This window comes from Molothrus aeneus, chromosome 15, assembly GCF_037042795.1.
Source record: "Molothrus aeneus isolate 106 chromosome 15, BPBGC_Maene_1.0, whole genome shotgun sequence".
Taxonomy (NCBI): Eukaryota; Metazoa; Chordata; class Aves; order Passeriformes; family Icteridae; genus Molothrus; species Molothrus aeneus.
Window position 1 is genome coordinate 7,676,448 of NC_089660.1, and position 10,316 is coordinate 7,686,763.

Here is a 10,316-nt window from a genome sequence, read left to right on the forward strand (position 1 = left end):
AGCTGTGGTTTGCACCATTAACAGAGTAGATTTAGTATTTTGCTAGTCAGAAAAATAACCAAAATAATATTTATTTCTGTTCTTGGAAATGTATAGGCGCTGTGTCCCTAAGAGGAAAGATGTGCTTTCAGAGTTGTGCTTTTCCCCAGCCTATCTGGAAAAAATATCTTCATGTAGGCTGTAACAATTGAAGCACAAGCTATTTATGCATTGATGGGTACTTGAAATTTTTGACAGGCTCTATGTTAAATATCTGGTTTCAGTTTCTAAATGTCTATCTCAAAGGCTCTCTTTCCCCTGTGCCTTATTTAAAAAAAGGCTGTAAGAAAGGAAGTGAGGAAACTTGAAAGTTAAAAACATTCTAGCAGCAGCTAGGAAGCCTTCCAGTGTATTGATCCTCCTTGACCTCTAATTAATGTATTGATTTTGCTGTATTAATTCTATTGATCAATTAGTTTGTGTTTCTTTAAAAATGATAAATGCTTCTAGGACTTTTAAAGGAAGAAGTTGGCATTGAGAATGGAGCTCTCAAAGATATCAGAATCAGACTTGGCTAAAACTTTATTTACTTCACAATATTTGCCTCTGCAGCTGATGAGGATGTGTTTAATGGGCTGTTAAATGTGTTTAAACTAACAAGCAATTGCTTCAGCTGTGTCTGTCTAGAGAGAATTTTGTTAGAGACCACTTCCCAAAGGCAAAAATAAACCCCTGGCCTATCAAGAGGAGCACCAGTGCCTGCTGTGGTTTGTGGTGGGAAGTTCTCCTGCAGGAAGGGGCTGGCTCAGCTCGGTGCCTTTGCTGTCAAATGTCACTGATGATGCCCAGTGTGTGAGCAGGAACCCTATGCTTGTGGAGCTGAAGGTTCTGGTGTCTGCAGGAGGGCACAGAAGGTGGGACTGAACCTCTCAGAGTCTCTGAAGGTCCCACAGTGCCTCCCCAAAGAGAACAGGGCTCAGTGCTAATGCTGAACCAGGTTCTTCCCACCAAATGCTGCAATGGGGCTGAGGCTGATGGCTGCTGCTTTTGCAGGGATGCTCCAGGTGCCAGCAGCACCTTCAGGGAGCTCTCCAAGCTATTGCCCCTACTCTGCACACAGCCAGCAGCAGCCTCGGGTGTCCCTGATGGCAGCAGAGCTGGACAAAACCATTTGTCTTGTTTGCAGTGTTAATGCAATTATTTGGTTTGAGAGACACCATCAGCTCAATGGACCTTCTAGCTCACACAGTTTCTGTCTCCTTGGAGCTGCTGGGCTGCCTGGACAACAGCAGAAGCTGAGCTATTGAACACCAGCAATGTGCAGCATCCCAACTCCTGCCTCCAGGCTGGGTGGTGAAAGCCCTGCTTGTGTGCTTTGCTCTTCACTGGCTCTTTGCTGTAAGAATTTTCTAAAACAGTGAAAATGGTTCACCTATGTAACCTGTCTGTTTAATGTGATCAGGGTAATGCTGCTGATTTTTGCTAAGTTAAGGGTAAAGCCTTGCATTGGACCTGGTGGGTTTCTCTGCTGTTCTTCAATAACCCTGCCAGGCTGGGAGTGTAGAAACACAAGTAACTGCAATATTTTCTTACCCTTCATACAGCTGTGCTTAGTTGTTGACAACGTGACGTGGGAGAAAGCAGATGGTTTTGCAGTCCAGAAGTCTGGAATTCATTAGTGGAAATTTTCAGACGTGGGTTATTTTTCTGGGTTTTTTAAATTATTTTTTGGCTGAGCTACAAAAAGTCAAAACAAACAGAGCTGAAAATTCATCATGAGGGGTGTTAAAGAGTTTCTTTGCTCTCTTTCACCAAAGAAGTGACTGGGCAGGAAAATCACTTGAAAATTACTTTTTCCTGGTTTGCTTTATTTGTGACAGCAAACCCTTTCCTGAGAAGAGGAAGCTCCTCTTCCAGTTCCAGTGCAGAGAAGCTGCTCTGGAATTCAGGTTTATTTGTAGAACGTCAACTAATGCCTGCATTTTATACTAACCTCAGAAAGGAAAAGGGGAGGAGACAGAGAAGTGATGTTAATTTATTCACTGAAGAATTCAAAGTGTGCAGTTTTTCCCCTCCAAAGAACTTTTTCTCCTGCTCAGGAACAGAAACTGCACGGCAAATGTTAACCTGTGGCGCCCTGACTCGAGACAGGAGGGGATTGGTTTGAGTTTGTTTTCCAGGCACTCAGTGAGAGCAGACTGCAGCATTTCAATACTGCAACTGCCTGGAAGAAGATGGAGGTGGAATTTGTTTGGCAGGAGCGAAAAACTCTTTGCCTGAGTAAAAGCACAGGAGTGTTGAGCCCTGCTGAGGCAGCACCAGCCTGGCTGCTGGTCTAGCAGTGCTCTTGGTTCTGCCTTGAGCTCTCCCCTCTCAGAGTCTCAAACCTGTTTCTTCCACTTTGTAGGTTTTTCCTCCATTCCCACCACCCTGTTGCTCTAGACTCCCCCTCTTCAGGGGGACTATGGCACTGTCTCAGTTTCTGGCAGCTTCTTTCTGGAGTGTTTTCCAAGACATCCTGTGCTCCAAGGCTGCTCCAGCATCCACCCTTCCCTGCTATTCTACTTCCCATTATCCTTCAGACAGCAAATATTTCCTATCTTGTTACACTCCTCTGATGCTGAGCCCTGGGAGAGCCTGGGCTCTGGTCCAGGGCCAGCAGCTTTCTGACAAGCACAAGCAACAGGGTAACAAATAATGGGGCTTTGGAGAGTCTTTCCATAAGGAAAGGGAGGTGGAGAGAGCAAACAGGCAGGGGAACCTCTCCTGCTCCAATATTTCAGCACACTCTGGGGATCTGCTGCAAAGGATGTTTCAACACCAGCCTCTGGAAGCTGTGCTGCTGGTGAATCACGAGGTGGTTTGCACACACCTTGGTCTGGGAAAGCCTTTAAGCCTTAGGTAAACACAGGTTAACAAAAGTGCGTTGCCTGGGACTTCAGAAGTGTTAGGTAAACTTCTCTGCATCTGGAGGAATTGGTTGTTCAAAAAAAAAAATTTAAAAATCCTGTTTCTGCTTCTCATTTTTGAGCCCGTTGGATTTCCAAGCTGATTTAGGTGTTACCCTCCCATGCAGACAGGGAAGCAGATTTGGTGTGTCACAGCAGCCTCGAAGCACAAGAGATGTCACAAGAAAGTTTTGCCCCAGTCCAGACAGGATGATGACTCTCCCTGGTTGGACTAAGGACTAGCTAAGCCCCTGGCAGCCCTTCTCTCACATCTAATACATAGAGAAGGTGCTGCAGCTGGTTGTTTAACATCTGTGCTCCTTGCACTCAGCCAGTAAACAATGTGACTGAGACACAACGAAATTGAAATTTTTTTTCTGTAAACTGTAATGTGTAATTAGGCAGATGATAATCTCCCATTTCTTGGAAAAGGAAAAGGTTCCTATTTGGGATTTTCCTAGCATGACACGGTTCAGGAAGCAAATGACCTTCCACAGAATTCCCTGCAAACCTAAAGTGGCAAATTTCCGGTCCTTGGTGCCAAGGATGGTGCTTCTTGGGAAGTGACATGCTTCCTGCTGCTTTCCAACTTGGGAATTCTTGTTGCAATTCCAGTGGCAGATACATGACAGACTGTGAAGCTGTTTCTTCAGCCTTCTTTTACTGTTGCTTTTGGGAAATGAACTCAGAAGATATGTGATATTAAATAAAATGTTTCCTTATTTGATTTTTTTTTGTGAAGTTACGATATTTTTAGCACATTAGAGTTAAAACTGCCTTCATTTAGGTTGCTTAGAAGTAATTTCAATTTTTCATGATAGGTGGATTCATAAATGTGCAGGCTAATGTTAAATGTTGGCCATTTAATTCAACACCTATCTGTGTTTAGTTAATTTAAAATGTACTCAAGCTGTATTGTAACAACATATCCAAGCTTTGAGCCTGGATGGACTGGATTGCATTCAGATCTCCCTTGGGCTGCAGCAAGGCTGTGTCTGGAGCTGTACCAGCACCAGTTTAAACACTGCTATGGTTAGAAGGCTTTAGCAATGCTTCCCTCCAAAGCCTGGGCAGAACTGCTGCAGGCTGTAAGGACGGGGGGGGTTTGTGACCATTCCAGGTCCTGCTGCAGGACCCGAGGCTGCAGAGTTGATGTCCTGCAACTCGATCATCTGAGGGGGTGGAGGAGAGCCCAGGGCCTGCAGCTGTACAAATAAGGGATTTAGCTGCTTGGGTTTCAAGTTTGCCAGCCAGTTTTGGTCAACTGAGAGGAAAACTGACTGTCTTTGCTGTCAAAATGTACAGCACCAAAAAAAAAAAAAAGTTTCAGACTTGAATTGAAACGAGACATTTTGACTAGGGTAAAACATCTTTTAAGAGTAAATCTTTTCATTTTAAGATGTAACTCAAATACAGAAAACAGAAACATCTATTCCTCTTTGTTTTTCCAGCAAATTTCTCTTACTTACTCCCCCAACTCTTCCTTAAATTTTGTCCAAGTTACTAATATACAATACTAAATACAATAAAATACAGTACTAAAATACTAACTAATGAGTTAGTATTTTTTCTCTTTAAATTGCAGAAACAATAGGAAACTTTTAAGAAGTACAGGCTCAGTTTCAGCACACAACTCACAGAAGCACAGTTAAAAGTGGAGAATCAAAACCATCATCCTGTCTCCCACTTGTCCAGATAAAATGATGTGCAAACTGTAGGTTTACTAAAAGCAGAAAACTCAGTTTTGAAGCAAAACATTGTCCTCAACTTACCCCATCTGGTATGTTCAGACCAGAGTAGCCAGAGCCCCATGACAATACCACAGGAACTTCATTTGCCAAAGGCAACTTTGCAGTGCAAGAGCAGAAACACCCCCACAGGGATGCCATCCTTTCATGCATCTCATGGGATACTCTAAACACAAAGTTCTAAATCCATTTAGTAACTGGAGCTGTTAGGACTAGATAGAGTCCATCTGAGGAAGAGAAACCCAAAGAGGATTTCTAATTTTACTGTAACACAGAAGTCCTGTGCTTAATAGAGGAAAACTATATTTAAAACCTAAAAGGAGAGAAAAAAAAACCAAAAAAGGAGAAAATACATGGAATTTTTACTGGCAGTAAAACAGTGCAATTCATAGCTTGGTTATGAGAGTGTTTCACTGTGTGGCTGCAGGAGCTGCCAGGGACAGATTTACTCTGCAGCCCAAGGGGCAGTGGCAGCACAGGAGGTGACACCGTGGGGCAGCTGCCATTTCACTGCACAGCTTTTCCTCCATTCCAGGCTCACTCAAGGAGAACATCCTGCTCACTTTCACAGGTTGTAGAGCGCTGTTTCTGTTAATTATCAACTTGTGGCTTCTACTCAGTGGTCTCTGTCACCCTGTTCTGCAGCAATGCTGCGTGTGTAGTAAACAAACAGATGCTCTGCAGTTTTTTAAGGTGCTTCCTAATCTCTAGTACAGAGAAACTGCACAAAAACTGAACTGGTTTTGCATATGGCTGGTGATAGGAAAGTTATCTTGGAATCCCCTGGGTGCAATACCTATATTCCTACCAATGCTGATGTGCCCAAAGCTGATTTTGACAACAGGTAGATTATGGCAGGTCTAATAACCCCAAACCCCTGGAAACAGAGATGTAGATGAGTCATTAATTGTCAGTGGAAGAAAATGACTGCTTCTATTTAAGCAGTAAATGCCATTTTTCTTTGAATAAGCTGCCAAAAGAACAAGATCACAAGCTGTTAGAAAAACAACTTGAAGAAGCTGTAGCTGTGATTTGTGTCAAGCTCAGAAAGAGAAATATAGAATCTGTAGGCAAGAGCAGACATCATCAGAATAGCTGTGACTCTGGGACAGAAAATAACCCACCTGTGAGAAGAGTTGTGTTCAATATTGTATCAGTTGCTAAACAACAGCACCACATATCTATCATAATTGGTTTTTATTTATTAAAGCTGGGGAATGCCTGGTTACCTGTGTTTGGACTTAAGGTACTTTACTTTCATCCTCCTCTAAAATAAATAGTAGCACTGAAGCTGTGTTAATACACCAGTCCTAAAAATATTACTGTTGTAGTTTAATCTGGCTCCCCTCATTTATGTATTTCAATCACAAATGGGAGAAAAGGGGGAAGAGGTGGTGTTTTAGTTCCCAGGATGTAATCCTTTGATGCCTATCTCAACTAGAAGGAAGTGATAGGGACAGATTAGGATTTGGGGATAGGGACAGATTAGGATTTGGGGATAAGGATAGATAAAACAAATAGATTTGAATGTGTGAGGTAAAGCCAGATGCATCTTGTTATATGGGCTGCTTTTAGAAACTTGGATTTGTTTTCTTTCAGCCTGGAGCTGCTGATAACTGGAGCTGTTTGGAGGTGCCTCCCATTGCCAGCACCTTGCCTCCCTCCAGCTCATTCCAGCTGCTGCTGTGGCAGCTTTTGCTGGGCACTGGTGACAGAAACAATGTCAGGGGTGAGACAGGGGAGAAAATTGGACTGTTACTCAGCTTGGCTTTGGGAAGAGTGTAGATATGTGTTCTGCAAAAGAACAGGGTTTTGTTCACAAAATCAGAAGCTTCTCGCCAGAGAACTCTTTAAAGGGCAACCCAGAGGGCAGCCAGCAGCAAAATCATTTTCTAGCTTCAGAGGTGTTGTTCTCAAGGGCCAGCATAAATCCTTGAAGCATTAAAGCTGTGAAAACAAATTGAGAGAATAATGGAATGAAATTGTTCTTATCAAAATAGCAAGCCAGGTTCATATGCTTAGAAATAAAATTCCCCAGAGCAGTGCAGGAGTTACACCTCACCCTGCTCTGCTCCCTGGTGCTGGGTGAGCCAGAGCAGCTGGGGAGAGCAGAATTATTGCCCACAGGGGGTGGCTGCTGCCAGGAGGGATCTGCAGGGACTGGGGAAGGAGAGTGAGGCTTTCCTTCAGTGGGGGACAAAGAGGTGATGCCTGTGCAGGGTAGGATGGAGGAGCTGTAGCAGCTTTTTGTTTCTCTGACCAGTTCCTTGCTCAAACACTTTCAGCCAAGCCATGTTTGACATCACTGGAGAGAATTCTCTTCTTGCAATGCTTTTTTCATCTTTGGATTTTAAGCTTCTTGACTTCTCACATGGGCATGCTTTCTGCAACTATTGTAAGTAGCTGGCTTTGCTCCCTCCAACTCCATGTTAGCTGAGAGAATCCCAAATTTATGAAAAATAATGAGTAGATGGACCTGATCCCCACAAATGGGGCAGGGGAGGGCAGGTATGCAGATATCTGTTTTAGTCTGTCAGCATTTCTCACTTTTGACCTGAAGGACCACACAATATGCTGAGAAAACACTGAAGCCAGCACTGAAAGCTGGCTTGCTTGAAAAATCTACAGACTTTTCCAAGAATTTATTTTTCTCTCTGACACCATCGATTTATTTGCAGCTCTTGTTATAAGGAATTTACATCAAAACCTCAGAAAACCACTTTTGCTTTTTAAAACACAATGCTTTAGATGAATTATTACTAAATGTGCCTTCATGTTTTTTAAAGTATTTAAGATCCAGTTAAATAGCTGGGTTGGTTTTACATTACACATGCTCCTCGTGACATTCAGCTGAAAAGCCACCACTGAATGAAATCATGGTTACTTAATCCTCAGTCATAGGTAGGATGTTGATTCATATTTATCAATGTGAATCATTGATTGTGTGTAACTCCTCCTACCACACATAATTTTTATAATTTCAAAGTCAACTGTTTGACAGTGACAAATGACAATTAACTCTCCCCGGTCCCAAATTAAAAGCTCTTGATTACTATTTCATACTTTTAAACTGAAAATACCAATGCCTTAGCCCTACACAGATCCTAGGTGAGCAGCTAGTTGACACCTCCACTCAGAGAACCATCAAAATTGCAAACAGTTTTTTCTTCTCTTTTGAACCTCTCAGCAGAAGAAGGGTGTTGCTGTTTTCACTTCAAAACCATTGCTGATTGTTTTCCAAACTCACTGTGGAGCTGAGATGGATGCAGAAGGTGTCCTGAAGCTCAGCCTGACCTTCTTCATGTGCCAGCAAGGTCAGCATTTCCTTTTTATATTTTCTGTGGGTGAAATTCAGTGCCACTGGAGTGACTCCTGGTTAACAGCAGTCACTGTTATCAGACTGGGAAGAAATCAGAGAGATCCAGACCAAGCTGTCAGCCCAAATATTCCTGAGAGCCTTGGTAGGGAATAACACTGTCCCACTTTGTTAAAATGAAAGTGATGGTGATGAGAATGTTCAGAATTTGTCCATGTTTTAAATATTTTTTATTTGGAGTAATACATAAAAATGGCAGAAATGCAGAAGCCCACTTGTGGGGGATGATGATCTGTAATGTACAATCACTGCTTTTAGGCTCTCAAATTCCACATTTTGAAGCAAGAAATCTCTAAATAAATAATAGATAATTATATGTAATATATAAATACATAATATGTAATATATAAATATATCTGATATATATATTACATATATACATATATGTTGAATATATGTATGTTAAATATATTATATATATAAATATATAATATAAACTAAAATAATATATAATATAAACTAAAATAATGGATTTCATTGTTAATATAAGAACTTGTGCTGTGCATTCTAATATGAATCTAGAGACAGGCTATTAGTTCTCAGAAAATGTTGTAGCAGTTCAAAAAGGCAATTTAAAAGGAGTTTTATAACCCAGTCATAATCATGGAAGCGCTGGAGTTGGAAGGGACTGCCATTTGGTCACCCCTTGTCCTTCACACCACACACAGGTCACTCAGTGGTGACCCACAGGACAGGGTCTGTTCCAGTGGTGTCACCAGGGAAAGGGCCATAAGCCACCCTCTGGGGCCTGTTCATTGCATGATTGCTCCTCCTAATTTTTTTTTTTTTTTTTTGTATATTTATCACAATTCTTCCCTCTGGCACTTCACATCCACTACATTTTTCCTGCCCCTGATTACTAATGAGAGGGATTTGGTCTTTTCACTCCCTGAGACAAGGGAACCTACTGGAACTCCTCACTAGGAAATTTGGTCCCCATGGCTGTCAAGGGCCAGAACAAGGTATTCAGAGATGTATCTGGGCCTCTTGAGTATGGAAATGCAGTTTGAAATAGGTGCCCTTAAAGTGCTGATGGCTGCTTTTCAGGGCAGATCATAAATGCTGTGAGAACTAGTATCTGCATTAGGCTCAGAGGGAGCCTAAACATAAATCCCTCCTCTTTCCAGCCACATAATTTTCATTGCCCCTCGCCTTTGCCTATTGGTGCTCCAGGCAAATTCCTCCTTACCTGACACTAAACCAGTGATACAGAGATCTCCATCCTGTACCCCACTGTTTCCTACTTCTATTTTTGATCACTTGTGTAAAGACAGAAAAAAAGGAGAAAGATGTAGCTGGGCAAAAATTCCTGATCCTTTGGGTGCCCCTGCAGGTTTGTGTTCAGGCCTTAGTGGGAGGTTGCACCCCTTGACCTCCTTATTGCTCATCAGTTGCCTGTCTCTCATGACAGGAAAATTGCAACCTTCAATTTGCAAACTCTCTGTCAAAACTGCTCTCTTTGGTTTTGGGTTTTTTAATGGTCTCATGAGAAGAGCATTTTTCCAGAGTATGGCACAATTTCTGGATCCTTATTGTGCTGAATACAGTAGGTGATGCTTCAAAATATTTTGTCTTTTAGAGTTTAAGAAGTTGTGAGATGAGAACAGTTTGATCATCTCATCTGAGTGCCATAAAATGTGTCCTTCAAGACAAACAAACCCACTAGTAAAAAGAATTAGTGTACTCTCTAATGCACTTCCAAAAAGTCATGAGAAAGACAAATGACATCAGAGAGATGTGTCTGAGAAGTGTTGACTGATAAGTTATCAAGGTGATGCATTAACCACTAATTAATGCAGTTCTTCCTAGCAGTTGAATCTCATTTTGTTTAGTTTTCTCCCTGGGAATGTCACATGGAAACATGAAATGTCTTGCATGAGTGGAATTTTGGGCTCTAACTCGTGATCTTTGGCAATTAGTATTGCAGTGATGTCCAAAAAAAATTCTATCTTTCCTACTGTCTGTATCACTCATTAGTTAAAATGCCCCACAAGGAGCAAATAAGAAGTTTTCCTTTATTGTCTATAATTTAATATAAATAGCAATGCTACTTAACACACAGAGCTGTGATTAGGAATGTCCCTATTCACTCAGGCTGGGCTGGGGAAACAAGGTCAGAGGTTACTTTAGAGGAGGAGCAGTTACCTAAACAGAGAAGAAAAACTGGAATGGAGTGTCAAAATGACTTGCCTGATGTCATGTGGCAGGTCAGTGACAGAGCTGGGACTGCAGTGGTGACAAATCACGGGCCTGTTTGGTCTTATT